The following is a 15,532-nucleotide window of genomic DNA, read 5'->3' as shown; positions in this document are numbered from 1 at the left end:
TGCACTCCTTCTTGTGTTAAGAGTGCCTGCATGATGCTTTTGGTTATTGAGCAGGTGTCACTTCACTAGATCAGTCTATTTCAAGGCTGTGGGTGCAATTCTGAATGGTTCTGAGTGCCCTGGGAGTCCACCAGCCTCACTAGGAAATGAATGTGCTCAGTTGTGCTGTTCAACAAGGCTTTTACTATTTGCTTCTCACTAGACTGACAACTGCCAGATTTTGCCCATACCCTAAGACCCCTCTGGCAAGGGTGGGTTTTGTTACCAGAGTTTTCAAGTCTCCCTTGAGAATGTGGCCCCATGTTTTGGTGTTTTGCCCTGTGGTCGTGAATGGCTGTTTTGTATTCGCTTGTTGGGAGGCTGTTATTGTGTATTAACACCAGGCTGGGTGTGCTTTGTATGTCTGCATGTCTGTCTCATTGATTCCATCAGTATTATTTTGTAATCGTGTGATTGAGTTAGTGTGCATTTCAGGGCTCCTGTGTATTGAATAATGATGTCAGGGATTGGGTTGTTTGACTGGGTAATGGCCTCTTTTCAGTGTTGTAAGTGAATGTGTCCTTCTCCTGTTTCCCTGTCTCAGCTGGGGCAGGATCATTTACACTAGGTGATTCCTTAAGATGCTCACATGCACTAAAAGAATATCCCTTTGGCTCACGAGCTCTCCCTGCCCACGGGGCATGCCAAAGGTACGTCTCTCGTGTGTGTGACACGTGGGGTGGCATGTCTGGCTGGTTCTCAGCTGCATGCTTCAAGGTGTGTGTGTCTTCTGGTGTTCTCAGGGATTTTGCTAAGACCTTTCAGTTACGTTTTTGGATAAGGTTCTTCACAATTGCATGCAAGACAATTCTGTGTGGTTTCAAATAGATTTGACTGAGTCTGTGAAAGGATCTATAAATCACTACATGTCTTCAGTGAAGTGCACGCTTGCCTTTGCAAGGGTCTTCTTGTATGACTTTCTGCATTAATGCATAGAAGGGCATCAGTGTCAGTTAACAGATGCTTCTGATCTGTGTGTGACTGACTAGCAATGTTCCCAAGTCTCAACTGACCTGGGTCTCTCATATATGTAAGAAAGAATGGGATTCTGTGTCAGCAGCATTTAGCAGTAAATATATGTGTTAAGAAATTTTAAATGTACAATGAATCTCTGGGTTTGTGCAATGGCTTCTGACTGGTGTGGGTATTGTGCAGTAATGCTTTAAGACAGTGTGGCCACATTTGGTCCCTTGGAAATGAACAAGAGAGTTCAGTTATTTTTCAGCTGATGATTATGTGTCATTGCTGCATGAATTTATTTGCTCTGCACAGGCAATGTGTCTGGCATTGGGCCTGCTCTGTCCTTCCTCAGCCATTAGGATTTAGCCCAGCAGCAGTCACATCCAGACAAAGTCTATGAAAAAGGCCGTGAAAGATCCAGAAAACTTCCAGAGAGAGTTTTCACTTGTACCCTCTCATCAAAATATCTCATCAGGAAAAAAATCTATGACCTCTCTCAGTCAGGCCATCTATATGGCTGGGATTTAGCAAGCCAGTGAATTTAGCTTATATTTTTCAGTGAGGTTGCTAACAGGGAACTCCTTACTCATCCTTGCATTAGCTCAAGCCTTCTTACTTCCCTTGCTCTCTTGTTTGTGCTCTCACACTCTTTTCCCCACTTTCTCCTCTGCATTCTGGCCTGAGTTTGACCTTGAACAGATTACATGGTCCTTAGCCCAACCACTGCTTTACCAGATCCCACCCCTCACACTGGGGTAGCAGCATCAGGGTAAGAGGGAGAAGGGAAAAAAATGAGGGAGTGAGGAAGGGAGAGAGGGAGGGAAAGAGGGAGAGAGACCTGTTTGAAAAATAATTGGAGGCTGTTAAACAGAGGAGCCCAGCATATCACTCTAGTAATGGAAATAAATTCCATTGTATTTGCATTTTAATTTTCCACATAAACAAAGGCCCGGAGTGAGCTGGCTTCGCCAGAATCACCGGCCAGAATTTAATTAGAAATGAAAAGTTTATAGGGTCCTCTTTAATGCGATTAATGCACAGTTAACATTTATCACATACATATGCTGGAATCGCCTTTTTTAAGCAACCACCGGCCATGAAATGAATTTCTTTTCAACTTTTTTAGCATGCGTGAGGAAGGCTGTCTCTGGTGAGGCGGTCCAGTGAGCACACTCCTGACAGCTTGGTAAACTGCAGCCCACAGAGGCTTAGTAGCCCCCATCCTCACTGAGGAAAGTTCAAGGTGGCTTAGAGGGAAGCATGGTCTAGTGGTTAAAGCCTGAGGTTGGGAGCCAGGGGATCTGGGTTGTATTCCCAACTCTGCCACATGCTCACTGCATGACTGACTTGCTCTCAGCGTCTGTTTCTCTGGGTGTTAAAAATAAAAGAGAAATCAGCTGGAAGAAGATATCTCAGCCCCAGACCCCTCCGTGTCTCAGTCTCTCCAGCAACTTGCCCAGTCCTGTTGTATGGGATCTGGATTGTGTCCTGGACTGTGCTGACCCCTCAGCTCATCTCCCTGTGCCTGAGCATTCCTATGCCAGCTGCAGGGATGGAGGAACATCCACAGAGCTTGCCTGATGTGGGAGGCTGGGCCTCCTGGAGGGACTTCTTTACAGTGCCCCAGCTGCCTGCACATTCATATGCATCTCACATGGGCATGAGTTCCTGTGGATCTCACATAGGCAATCTCACACGGCTTCTGTGGGATACGCATCTTCCTGCCAACGAGCATGAGTCAGGAGTGGAACAAACTCTGCCTTTGCGGTGTGGGAGCCCCGGCAGCCCTGCCACAAGGACCTGTATTCACTGCTGAGACAGCTCCATGTTTCTTAAGGGGATCCCAAACATGCCTGTTTGGTCCAGAAAACTACTAAGAACGTCTTGTGAGATACTGGGTCTGTCAAGCCTGAACTTCAGATTCTAACATAAACCTACTCAGGAGCAGCTACCAGCTCTCCTTGTGGAAAGGGTAATTATGCCTCAGTCACCCTGAGGGGCCCTGAGAGGTTGCCCTGTGAGTGCTTATAAAAAGCTTGAGCTTGTCTGCACATGGATGCTAGGGAAAGCAAGTCTAAATAAAGAAAAATTATCCATATCCTTTCATTGCAGAGCAACGATGAGATAAAAGGCCAAAGGTGAACACCTCCCTTGTTAATCTGTGCCCTTGCTAGAGCCAGAAGGATATCAGACTTCTCACCTCCCTGCCTCCTCATGAGTCCCAGAGGAGACTGTGGTCCCTTCCTTATGCCTCCTTGCCTGCTCTGGCTGTGTGGCAGACAGGGCTACAGCCCCATTCTACTCCCACACTTCCTTCCCAGCCTTGCAGACAAGCAGAGTAAATAAACCAGGCCCATGGACACAGAGTGTTAGCGTGTTAGGGACACAGCAGGGGAAGGAGGAACATGAAACCTCTATTGATCCCTTGAGGAATGATGTCCCTTCCTTATCTTATCAGATTCTCTTCACTCTTCAATTATAGTCTGTTGAAATTGGCCTCTTAACCCAAACAAGATAACCTGGGTAATGAGGAAAAGAGTGCAAAGGGAGGGGAGAGGAGAGAAGGGCAGAGTCCAGTGCATTAAACTATAGCTATAATTAGAAATATCTCCTTTTGTGTAATCTCCTTTGCCCCTACTATCCCTAGGTATCCTCTTCTTGCATCATGTATCAGGTGAGCTACCACACATCCACTCCCTGACAAATGTATCACGCCATATACACCCTTCATTCCCTCGCTCGCACTTGGTACCCACAACAGGCACACGTCCCTACATTTGTGCATGATATTTTCTTTTATATATGTATTTGCCCTGTCATACACATATTGTGTTCAGCAGATGCCACTTTGTCATACACACTTGCACACGTGTTTGTGTTACTGACACTGCCCATCTCACCAGCTGTGTTTCCTCAGCACATTGGTGGTACAGCTCCCAAAGCACCTTATCCCCACATCTGTCCAAAAGAACTGCTGGTGAAGATATGAGCACTGTTAGGACTTCCCCTGCATCTGCTTAGAGCCATAGCTCATCAGTGCATTTACAAGACTCTCTGGCCCTTGGGAAGCAGTGGCGCAGAATCCCGTGCAGAGTCCCACATATTGCTGTGCCTTTGCTCACCACTGTGACTCCCTGCAAGTAACTGCAGAGTTGCGACGTTGTTTCCATGGATAAGACTATTCTTAGTTCTTACACAGACCAATAATACCTACTTGCTAAAAGTCTATACTCCCAGCTGGACATGTTGCCCTAGTGATATGCCCAATGCTCCTCCTTGTACACATGTCGCGGGGTATAGGGCATGTCTCGCCCAAATATCCATTACAGAGAAGATTGTCTAGTGGAACAATAGAGACTCAAAGGTTTATCTGCACAAAGGCACCCAGGTTTCCATGCTCAAATTACTTCACTGTGCACAGAGTGATCCTGGAGCATATTCAAGAGGTGCAGAAAGTGCTTTCATTTTGGAAGGCCGTGCTCTGAGCAGTGCTAAGTCTTCATTTACAGGCCTGGCATCCTCCTCATGCATGCATGCTTCGAAAGACTGTGTTCCCCAGGATCACTTTATCCCTTGTCTTTCACTGTGCCAAGGGCATTTCCTTGTATACACATCCACCTGAAATGGACCACACTCCCTCCCATTTTATGTCACCCTCTGCCACCAGCTCTCTGATTTTTTTTCTGTGGGGCATGAAGAGCAATAGGTATACCATAAATGTGTATTTTTCTTTAAATATTTGCAGGTCACAGAAACTCATGCAAACTGCAAAGGGGGTTTAGAATTGGGGCACTCATCTTTTTACAAATTTGTTTGTTCTTTCTCATGTGCAAGCATACAAACTCATCCATGCAGTTCCTCCCCGCTCTCCAGCCTGCACCCCTCACATGAATCTGCATGCAGCCAGACCCACTTACTCTGTCCCCATCCTGTCTGCCTTCATACTCACAGACCCTAAACTCAGGTTCATGTGTAGCCTGAAATTGTTAAAGACACATAGGGAAGCTGGATGTTAATACTGAATGACTCGGCATCTTCTTTGGCACAGTGGCCCAAACTGCCTGCTGGGAAGGTGCAGCAGGTCTCATTTTGACATTATACAAAGTATACAATTCAAATCTGCTTCAGCCTTTCCCTCCATCCTTATCTCTTGCTCTTTCCTTATCCAACCCCACCCAACTGTGTTCTCTTCCTATTTTGGAAACTTCATGTTGTGGCTCATCTGTCAAAATCAGCACTACAAATACTGTCTCTTTTAAACTCTAAATTTTCTTTTGTTCCATAGAGAAAGGGAAATTGGGACATTGCATATTTTCCACTCTGCCTCTGCTGGCACTGCCTTGGCGTGTTTGTACATAGTGTATCCCTGAAATACACTTCCCCATGCACTCGGATTGCAAACATTACATCCTTTTCTTCAGAAATGTTATTCCTCCCTTTTCTTTTCTTTTATACATCCCCTCCATTCATATTGATTTTGTAAATTTATATATATTTTTGTGTATGTGTAATTTATGTATAAATTTTTAATTTTTCAAGTTCAAAAGTCTGAAGTTAAACAACCAAGAAGTGGCCAAAATTTAGGCAAATATTAACAGCAGGCACTATTACCTAGCTACATCAGGCTATGGTCTTTCTTTGTAGAGGCTGATGACCAAAACTTTTTTCTTAAATGTATTTTTAGAGAAACTTGGGTATATTGAAAGGCAGTAATCCCTTTAAGAAGAGTCCAAATCTTAGTGCTCAAAGAATCTAGTGAAATTTTAAAGTGAGAGCTTGAAAGTGAGCAGTGGGATAATGATGCTGCTGTTGTATTTTCACCCAGCTTGAAACAAATGAGGATTGATTTTGGGAATAAAAGGGCTGTGATATTATTCCTTCCTGACCAATGAAATGAGTGCTCTTTTTGTTGCCAGAACTATGCGAGCTACCCTGGAACTAGAGGTGGTACAGGGCATCCTGTCTGACAGATACATGAGGGTTTCTTTTGTGACTTTGTTGTCTGGTTGCAGTCTCTGCTTTTCCTTGTGTAAATTAGCAAGCAGACATCAGTCTGGTTGCAAAACATGGGTACCACCCTTCTCAAATGAAATACAGTGATGGGCATTTTGAGCAGAGCTGATCACTAATCTTGAAGCAATTTGTCTTCCAAGCCGAGATGGCTATTTAACCCTTATGCCTTGGAACCATAAGAGAGGGAAGAATTCTTACCTTGAAAGGAGGAGGATCTGTTGAAAATGGAGCTAAACATGAGAACTGTAATTTTTTTCCCAGGAGTGAACAATTCTTAGAGGCAAGCTCCATCCTACCTGTGTATGTGTGCATGTGTTAGGGAATTGCTAGAAGTCTGGGGAACGGTATGCTGTGCAGGTTTTAGAAATGCTACAGGAACTGCAGAGCTAAGGGATGATGAAAGCAAGAAATGTCCTATTTCTATTTTTCATAGAGGCAGGGTCAAGCCACCAGAATCTCCCTTCCTGAATTAACAGTGAGGTTTGGGTAAATGTTTCATATATAGCATTTTCTGGGAAGTCTATCTGGGTACTCACAGTCTGTTAGCTCGGGCTTTGGCACATCACTCTTCCTCCTCTCTGTCAAAACTAGTACACACATAAATCCCAAGCCAGACAAAGGACAAAGGAATATCCTTCCCTGACTGCACTGAACTCCTGAATATGCTTCCTTTTGCAGAGCAGCATTTTGTGTCACCATCTACGTGCCTGCTCAGAGACACGTGCCCTCTACCATATACCAATATGTAGTATCCAACCAAGAGCCACATTTTCCCAAAGGTGCCTATCTGCCTTGCACTTACAGTCCCTGTATAAATGTCCTGTACAAAAAATGCAGTATAATTTGGCTTTTTTGTTCCTTATACCCACCTCTGAACACATTAACCTTTCAGATCTGCCTACTATATACTAATGTACCCTGTACACTCCTTCTTATCTTCACTCCTCCTCAATGTCAGTATGGACAGACTTATTCTCTCCATGTCTCAAACATTTCATGCATATATCCTGTCATTCTTCATACCTCAACCACAGCTATTCCTCTCCAATGGCTCCAGGATTGAACTATTGTGTTGTCCATTTCCCAGTGACAAGGGGTCTAGTTACAGGGTTATTGATTAGTTTTCATGCAGACAGATGGATCTGCCTTTGGTCTCCCCACCAAAATCCACCTCTGTATGGGCTGATTGTCACTGCTCCAGGGATAGGATTTCACCAGGAGACCACCCTCCATGCAAACATCCTTCACCCAGGCCACAGATGGTAATAAATGGAGTCAGGCTGAGCCATAATAAAAGCAATTGAGTGGGTTACCTGTGCAGACATGAGATTTATACCTCCTCATATTTGATGTGATTGTTTTATTGAGTTCTCAGTGCAGTTAGGATGCCATTTATTTATTTATTTATATGCCTACTTATCATGGAAAACGGGGGAGGCTCTTTCAGCCTGGCTGGTGTGCAGTCTCCGTCTTGTCAAATATGAGCCCATAGAAAAGGACTCTTCAGTTTTGCTCTGCTTTTTACCTAGATTTGGGCTTGATGAGTGAGCCCTTCCCACATGTCTCATTTTCTATGACAGACAAAGATGTTTCAGGACCCCTGAAACCTTGAGGACTGTCTGAATTATGAGCCTAGTAGAAGCTAAGGGGCTGGTATAAACCACAACATGTGTATATGCTGATTTTCTAAAAGTGCCTCTTGAAAGAAATTCCTATTTATGCTGTGCCTGTTTTGGACAATGGTTTGTGATCTATGCACAGAGCCTCTTTATGCTATTGCAATAGAAATAGTAAGCACAGGCATTTCTTCTGACTCTGTGATCACATGTAGGCATTGAGAAATATTAGCAGGTGTAAATTGATTGGAAATGAATATTTGTAAGTGCACCCTGAGGAATTTGGAAAGCAAGTGATTAGATTTGTGATTTTCAGCTGGGTAGATAGCCATGTAAGTGCTGCAAAATCAGCCCTCAGTTACTGGCAATAGAGAAAATTGGAGGCTAGTGCTGAATATCATAGTGTTTAGTATTTCATCACAAGCCGAACCATGTTTTTTGGGGTTTTCCATCTCCTCTAGTCAAGTGGTAGCATGAGAATTTCAGTTCTCATTTAATGAAGTATGTAGCCAGTGCTTGTGGGGGCTTGAAAAGGGACCTGTCAGCTTTCAGAGGACTCAAAGGACTGCATTGTTAAGATGTTTTTAAAGATGTTTAATAGGAGTCAGATATCCAAATCCCCTTTAAAATTTAGAGTAGGAAAGAGAAAACAAGTGAAAACAAACCTACATTGTATTACAAGTGCTCATGATTCTTATGCCAATTACACAGTTTAGGCTCTACCTTGGCATTTTTAAACAGTTGGGACTGATAAATATGGCAATGCAGCTGTAGGCTCCAATAGGTTAATTTGAATTAGAGTGGAAAGAAATCCTCATTCCTGTTAGTCTCAGTTTAAAAAATAATCATTTGGGAGAAGAACTCAAACCTTTTTGATGCTTTCATGACTAGTAATCATTGTTGGAGCCATCGACACACAGATGCGATTTCCTAAACCCCCAGTGAGTATGTGGATGTCAGACCAATGGCAAATGCTTTTAGAAGTTTTTGGCTTTCCATTTATAGAGACCAACAGCAAAAGTGTGATGTATAAATATTTTGCTGATTTTCAGTGGAGAGCTTGAATTCCATTTGAATTTCACTATGCCTTAATTAAGGACAATAGAATCTAAGTGAAGATCAGTCTTGTTCAACTGTTTTGAAGTCATATACTGTTATTCAAGTAAAATGAAAATCTTTTGTTTGAACATGCTTTGGGATTAGAGATGGGAGTCTTCTGATATTTGATATATGTCTGAAAACACGACTTTGTTTTGTATGTGTCATGTCATATCATAAAAGGTCCAGCTGGCCTGCTAGACCATTATCTGTCTCTTTAGCCAACGCAAGATTATTTCTTATTGTATATTTGCTTGTTATTAATGCCACCTACTTTTATATATTCCAAGAAATAAGGAATTCCTATGGGATGCAATTCCACATTTTAATGGACCTCCCTATCAGAGGATACCTTCTGCTACCATTTAAATGTTCCCTTTCTTATTTGCCTCCCTTCATTCCTGCCTATAGTGCTTTGTTTAAATGTGAATAATTCCTTTCCTGTTGGAAGGACTGTGCCCTTCAGATCACTATATTGTTCTCACCCCTTCATCATTTCTTGGCCAAGCCACTTATATTTTCTCCTCTTTTCTCTCAAAGTCAAATGAGTTTTTTCCACATAATACTGATTCTGGTAAGTGAGGTTTAGCTCCATAAGACTCACTCACCCAGCACAGAACTGCAGCTACCTCTATGGCAGAATGCAGCAATAATTCAGTAGTTGCAAAAGCTTGAAAATATTTGACTTCCAGCAAAAAATCAAGCTTTTTGTACATCTATAGAAAAAGGAAGGGCTGGGATTTTTAGGTGATAAAGGGGCCGATACGGTTCTGAACTTCAAGGTTCAGAGAACAGGGAGTTCAAAACTTCCCAGGCACAACCAATTCTACTTGCTGACTGGCTCTGTTGAGCTAATATCTCTGCAATATGAAAATTAGAAAAAATGCAGCTAGCTTATTGTACTTCCCCCCATACAACCTTCCAATGGCCAGATACGATGAATAAGACAAAGAGAAATGCTGTGAGCATTCATTTACTCTTTCAGCTGCAGTAACATTGTTTGTAACCTCTGCTTTATGAGCCTGTCCTTTATTTGCAATGATAAAAAGAAGATAATACCAGGTTTGTGTCTGATGGAAAAGAGTCTGAATTTAAAGGAGTATATTCCCTGTAATGAAGCCCTGTGTGACCCGATTACATTCTTTGCTCCGCTGAAAGCAACTGGCTAGGAGAAATCTTCTACCTTGAGAGTGTGCCCTGATGCAGGAAACCACATAGGAACCTTAAACTCAGCATCAGCTGGGAGAGAGGATTCCTGCTAGAATCCCAAGTTTCTTCCCTGCGCACTAGGAATGCCAGTTTACAAGTCCTGGTAATCTCCATTGAGTACTGTTGGACAAGTTTTCTTCACCCCTGCCTTGCACCAAAACAATGTCAGACAGAGGCAAACCCAGTGTATCTGACAATCAAATATTTGGTGGCTATATTGAGAAAACTGACTTGTGCCTACTAAATACCAGCAGTGGTGATAGGTTTGTGTGACACGCACACCCACACACATGCTTGCAGGTTAAAACTCAGACAGTTCACCCCAGGCTCACTGCAGACAATGCAGTTGTCACTACTTTTGATCACTATTAATAAGCTGCCATTGGAGATACTCTGTACTCTTACAGCTTCTCCCTAGACTCAATACCTGTCTTCCAAGAATTCCAGATTTGTTCAGGGAGAAGGAAAAACAAGGAGATTCACAGTGACTTTGGTGGATGTCCTTTGGGGATTTCTCAAGTGCTGGTGGCTAGCGAGGGTGGCTCAGAAAGCTCTGTTTGCGTAATACTGATTTCTTCATACAACACAGCTCCTGCCCTAATGTGCCTGCTTCTTGGCAGATAATTGTCTTGAAATGTTACATTTACCTCAATTGCATGAGCTAAAGCCTCAGCTGATGTAAAACAACCTAGCTCTAGTTTTGAACTTTTTATCGTTATGTACTCTATTCAATGGAAAGTTTTAGTGCAAGATCATACTGAGTCTTACAAAAGTAACTAAAAGCTGTTATTTTTGTTTTACAGATGGCAAAACAGCCTTCTAAGGAGTCCGTGTGACCTGCCTAAGATCAGTCAGAAAAATAATGTCAGAACTGGTAAGAGCAATCTGATCTTTGAATATGCCATTCTTTGCTCTAACTACAGGCCGGTCTGCAGCCGCTGAAATTGGCCATATGCGCAATAATATTTCAATGTACAAGTATGTTAAACTGGTCCTTATAACGCAAGTCAATGTATGTGTCTTTCCATATGTATTTTTAAAAGCACATCATTACTGGAGACTTTAACTAGGCATCATTAGCCAATTGCTATATTGTGAAAATGGAAACATCTCCCTAAACCATATGCTTAACACTAGAAATTAATTGGTACCCAATACCTAAGAGAAGATCGAAAGAGCATCCAGCAGTTTGATTGAGATAATACATGAACTAAACTCTGTTCTCTGCCATGGGGTATCAGTTAGGTCTGTTCTCAGGAACTCAGGGTCCAAAGTGTAACCAGAAGACTGACTGAACTCTGAAATGCTTTACCTTTGACATGTGTTGACTAAGAACGAACTGGGAGTTCCCAGTACTGAACCTGGCCATCCAAGAACTGGGATAGAGGTGAAAATCAGGGGGAGGTTGTTTTGCTTTGCCTTTCTGGACCTCATTCATTAATCCAAGATATTTCATTAATTTAAGAGAAGCAGGAAATAGTGCTTAAACAACAATTGCATAACTTGCAGTACTGTGAAAGTGTTCCGTGACGTGCTCCCTCCTGTTCCTACTAACATGCACTGTCTAATTTCTCTGGGATGATTATCATCTCATGAAACCTATGTTCTTAGGTGAACTATATGATTTGCTAAACAAAGGAAAAGTTTTCACTAGCACCTGCCTCCAAGTTCATTTTTAGGAGACTGCCACAAGGAGCATCTAAATTTAGCAGTGTCTAAATTCACTTGAAACAGTCTAACCTGAAAGGACCAAAGAGAACTGGTTTATAGTCATATGATAGATGGGAAAGTTTGGGCTGGCAGAGTGCTCAAGAAGCAAGGTGCTCAAGCAATTTAAAACATTAATTGCATACCAAAGAATCAACACTTCTGTCATTTGCCTGCTTCTCAATTACATGCACTGTGTATATGTGTGTGAGTTTACATGTACATGTACACGTTTGTATGTATGTTATGTGTATACCAAACATACACAATTGGTATATGCTGCATAGTGCTTATTGTATGAAGAGGGAACAGGAAAGCGCAGAGATAACTGATCTCAATCCTGTCATTTCTGGTGCACTTTGCTTACGAACTCATGTACTCCCTAGATTTTTCCCGTAATTAAAAGAAATCTACTGTATAGCAGAAGACTCTAGTATTTTTTCCTGAATCTTTACAGGGTAGTTAAGACATGTTTTTTTTCACTAGAACTTGTATCTACCCTTTGTCTGCGTGAGTTTGGAATGAAAAAGTTTTTGATATAACTCAGAACTAAATAACATGTTGTCCCAACTAGTCTCAGTGCAGTAGTGACAGATCATGGCAATGTAGGCAAACAGAATTAAAAAAAAATCGTAAAAACATTTTAAGTGTTTAAGGGAGAATTTTAAAACTGAATTGAAACTGTTGTTCTGTAGTCTCTCACCCAAAGACCTTTACTAATGTTAGACTAATTCTCAGAAAGAAAATAAAACGTAATTAATAAATTTTCAAAAAGTCTTATAATAACCAAAAGTAATTTTTTTCTGTCTACAAGGACATCTCCATTTTGAAGCACAGTTTTCACAGTCTATCTAGGGATATAGGTAACTTCTTTTTCCACAAATGCATTGCTAATTTGCCTTAAGATGCTCAAACGCTCCTGGATGTAGTTCTAACTGTTCTAGACATTGGGTAAAACCAGATTTTGTACTGGAAATGCCACATTTTGCAGAAGTAAGAAGACAGATATTTATTGATGGCTAGGTTTTAAAATTGTCATCTCTCTGAAGCTGCTCAGAGACTAGGTGTTAGATTAACTCCAATTTGTGATTGGTGATCAGAGAGATGACAATTTACTGCAGGTAAGGGATTTGCTATTACAAAGAAACTGTCCAGATTCTCTATGTGAATTTTTACAATGAGGGAGAGAAAAATGTATATTTAAATTGTGAGCTTCTTTGTGTTTTGTGAGTTCTCTGAGCTGGAGTCATGAAAGTCACTGGAGTGGTGAAGCTCACGCTACTCTCCACAGCACTAGGATTGGGCGCTAATATACTCAATATTTCCTATTTCACTGCAATTTTTCCTCTGTTCTTGTCGTGTTCTTGTCTAAGACAGACTTGCAAATTTTATGACTTGTGTTATGGGCTCACTTCCTCACAGATGTGAGTTTTGAGGAGCTTCATACAAAGGTGAACAGTGGGAAGTTTGGTGTGAATTTTTAAAAGGAATGGGGAAAAACTCAATCTTATGAAGCTAAAATGCTCTTGAGCCTTGGGGACTACACACTCAAATACCATTGTCATGGTGGGTGACAGCTGAGCTTCTCTAGTATAATAATACTTAGTAGCTACAAAACACTTGTCCTCAAAGTATTTTATAAGCACAATCTAACTGGCATCTGTTTCCACCTCCTTCTGAGAAAAATTAGTTTTCATTTCCAGTGTGGGGAAACTGAGGTACAAAACTCCCCAAACCCCGCCGTAGACTGGTAGCATGGTGGGAGCCAAATCTGGTGCTCAGCTTTCTGCCTGGGACAACACAACCCAGACGTGAGGCACAGGGTCCAGCTAGCATGAGACTGAGACTTCAGTGACTTTTGGATGCTGAGATCCCTTAAGCTAGCTCAAGTATAAATATACGTTGGGTCTGTACATGCTGTTTCTCCAAAGAGCCTATGGCCATTCCTCTGGACTTCCCTGCCACCCGCCCAGTTCCTTACACGTATAGCTGTCTGTCCTTCCACAGCTGCCTTTGTAAGGTGTCTGAATGTCAAACTGTTATTATTTCAATACCTGACCGAGAGAGTAACAGAGACCTGGAGGTTTTTTAGGAGGGTGTATAATTAGCCGATCAGTATTATGTTACCCTGTTCATAACTTAATAACCATTTTAATACAGATGGCACACACAGGGATAATTTCCTAGGGTAGCCTAGCAGTATATTACAGAGACAGTGTGTCTGAGGGAATCTTTCTTAGCCAAGGTACATTCCACTAGCTAATTCTACCTGCTGTTTTCAAGATGATTTGGGATAATTCCATATCATTTGCAAAATATTAAAACCCATTTATATAGGATGCCAGATTTGGAAATACACAGTCTGAGTTATTAGACATATTTTGATAAATCTGCCATGAAAAGTGCAAGACAAAAAAATACCACTGTGCTTTCCTTGCTATTTATTTTTTGCTTCCCTTGCTATAAATACACCAGGTTTTGGTTTTGGTTTTTTTAATCTGGCTAAATTTGTTATATATCAAAAAGGCCAGTATACTGGTTTGTGCATTTTATCTATGTAGACACTAAAAAGCCTGCATGCTTATTTACACATACACTGTGTATATTTATTTGGCTGGGAAGACCCATACATTTGGAATTGCATCCAAAATTTCATGTATTTTTACTCTGTTGGTGAGGTATTTCATGCCTATGTATGTACCTTTTGCAAATATCTTTGCATTACTCTGTTTCTAGAGGTTGTATTTCTGTGGGCACAGTCAGGGTATCTGTACATACATAACACTAAAACGGTGTCATTACTTTTACTGTGTGCACAAGAGTGTTGTGTTGCCAAAGTGTGAAGATCTGATGTACGTTGTGTTTGAACGCGCAGGCATGTGAGCCGTCTGAATGCTTTGACGTCTGTCAGTACTTGATTACATCTATTCCTTTTTTCCTGCATCGATCCTGATTTTTTTTTTTGCCTGTCATATAGTTATTTTTGTCACCTCAAACCTGAGACCAAATCTGAGTCCCTCCAAGAACAAAATCAACAAAATCTGCACCCTAGTAGCCGGGGGAGAAAATGAGGCAGGAGGAGGGGGGCAAATGGTTTGCTAGTGCGAAATCGATTCTGCTGCTGCCCAGCCTTCTGCGAGATCAGGGATCAGACCGAGTCGGGCCACAGGGACCGCGGAGAGCAGCGCTCCCCAGCCGGGTAGAGAACCGCCCGGCGAATTTAGCCGTTCCCTCAGGCTATCGATGGGGAGTGAGCCGGGGGAGTGGGTGCAAGGCAATCCTTCCTCCCGCGCCCAGCGGGTCGCGGCTCTGAGCCCGGCTTGGCAGAAGATGACGGCAGCCTTTCGGCTCAGAGTTCTAGTACCCTGGCAGGGCTGGAGGTCATCTGCACCCCTGTAGGGGTGTTTGAGAGACACGGGAAACCCCGGCTGCGCAGCCCGTCACCCCTCCAGCCTGAAGAGCACCCAAACGTTGCGGCAGTGCCGGGCTGCTCGGCGGGAGCCCAGCTGCTCTGGCAGCAGCGCTGCCCCGGCCCCCGGCTGCCCCCGGCCCGGGCAGCGGGCACAAGCTGCGGCCCTGCCGCCGTGAGCCCCGGCCCGGATCCGCGCTCCCGCTGCTCGGGGCGGCTGCTGCGGGAACGGGCAGCTGCTTTCCGTCCCGCTGCTTTCCGTCCCGCTGCCCGGAGCTGGGCTCGGAGGTCACGGCGAAGCCAGGGAGCGCCCGCTGGACAGGGCCGGGGACTGGCGGGCTATGCCCACGGGTCCCGCTGCGGACAGGGGACGGGAGAAGGCTGGATCTACCCTGACTGAGGAAGGATTAGGCCGTCCCTGCAGTTGGAAGGGGTTTTATGGGGCCGTAAAGATGCGACTGGGCCGCGAGCTGCGGGGTTG

General features: G+C 43.1%; 1 protein-coding gene across 8 annotated transcripts in view; it reads right to left on the bottom strand.

Annotated features, from left to right (window-relative positions):
* The window catches only part of PAX2 (paired box 2), a 98,932-nt gene that overhangs the window by 63,947 nt on the left and 19,453 nt on the right, over nucleotides 1–15,532 (bottom strand). The gene's annotated exons all lie outside the window — the stretch shown is intronic.

The sequence above is a fragment of the Melospiza melodia genome, chromosome 9 (genome assembly GCF_035770615.1).
Source record: "Melospiza melodia melodia isolate bMelMel2 chromosome 9, bMelMel2.pri, whole genome shotgun sequence".
Lineage (NCBI taxonomy): Eukaryota > Metazoa > Chordata > Aves > Passeriformes > Passerellidae > Melospiza > Melospiza melodia.
This window is presented reverse-complemented; position numbering and strand designations above follow the sequence as displayed.